The following is a 1,234-nucleotide window of genomic DNA, read 5'->3' on the forward strand; positions in this document are numbered from 1 at the left end:
GACGCCGAGGTGCGGCGCGCGTGCCAGCTCGTCGAGCGGCTCAAGCAGGAGCACCGCAAGGAGTCTCTCGAGATGGAGCAGCTGTGAACAGCGTCTCTTCACACCTGCAGCTGTGAGCAGGAGCACCGCAAGGAGTCACTCGAGATGGACGCGCTCTTCGTCGACCCCGACTCTGTCGACGTCAAGACGTGGCTCGAGAAGCGGTCGCTCGGCGAGTTTGCAAAGCTGTATATCTCCCCATATCTCCCCACATCTCCCCATATCTCCCCAGGTCGCTCGGCGAGTTTGCAAAGCTGTTCGAGCGGCACCGGGTCGACTTCGAGGTGCTCGGCGACCTCACCTACGAGGACCTCAAGGAGATGGGCCTCAACGAGGTCGGGCCGCGCCGCCGCATCCACCGCCAGATCGTGCAGTGGCGCGACGACCGCGAGGCCAAGAAGGCGGACGCCATCCGGTCGCGGATGCAGGTGCAAGAGAACAAGGCCTACCTCGAGAGCCAGCAGCAGAACGTCGACGACCGGCTGCAGCACCTCAAGGCGTCGCTCGGCGAGTCGGGGTACGTCACCGGGTTGCGCCCGTCAAGCGGCTGAGGAGCGCGGGCGAGGGGGCGGCGCAGCGCCGCGCTGTGCGTGCGAAGCACAGCGGGGGCCAGCCGTGGGAGGCGGTGCCACCGCAGAGGAGGAGAGGGGCAGCCCCTGCCGCTTGCGTATGGGTGGGCGCTGGGCGAGAGGGGCCCACTACGCACGGCGGGCGAGGTGAGAGTACCTAGCGGAAGCTGACTGAGGAGGCGTAATCACGCGTGTCGACTGTCGTGTGTGTTCGTCTCTCTTTTTGGGGTGTGTGTGTGTTTCGGCGTGTCTGCGCCCGGCTGTCAGTGTGTGTGAATAGAGTCGCATCGTGGCTCGCCACACGGCTCTAGCCTCTACGCGAGAAACGACACCATGTACTCTACAGACTACACCCACCCAGGCCCCGCACCTCGCCGCGTCCGCACCGTCTCACAGACACCTTACGTTAGTCCCCTTACACACCGAGATCCGAGTCCACCACGCACCAGACTCCAGAGGAGTGTGCAGAGAAGAGCAGAGAGTGCAGAGCGCCTAACCCTAAGCGCGCGCGCGGCACACACATCACATACACACATGCACACAACAACGGCGACGCAATGTAAGTCAAACACGTGCGCACGACTCAAACGAGTGTGGCGCGATGGGCCTAGATAAGGCAGCCAAAA

The 1,234-nt window shown here is 63.9% G+C and overlaps 1 protein-coding gene across 1 annotated transcript in view; it reads left to right on the top strand.

Annotated features, from left to right (window-relative positions):
* Window positions 1-932, top strand: part of EMIHUDRAFT_459289 (hypothetical protein) — a gene marked incomplete at its 5' end in the record, with an annotated part of 9,889 nt that extends 8,957 nt beyond the window's left edge. Inside the window, 3 exons of the mRNA XM_005767945.1 lie at window positions 1-72; window positions 145-203; window positions 272-932. The remainder of the gene's footprint in view (window positions 73-144; window positions 204-271) is intronic.
* Window positions 933-1,234: the final 302 nt, after the last annotated feature.

Source organism: Emiliania huxleyi, assembly GCF_000372725.1.
Source record: "Emiliania huxleyi CCMP1516 unplaced genomic scaffold EMIHUscaffold_472, whole genome shotgun sequence".
Taxonomy (NCBI): Eukaryota; Haptophyta; order Isochrysidales; family Noelaerhabdaceae; genus Emiliania; species Emiliania huxleyi.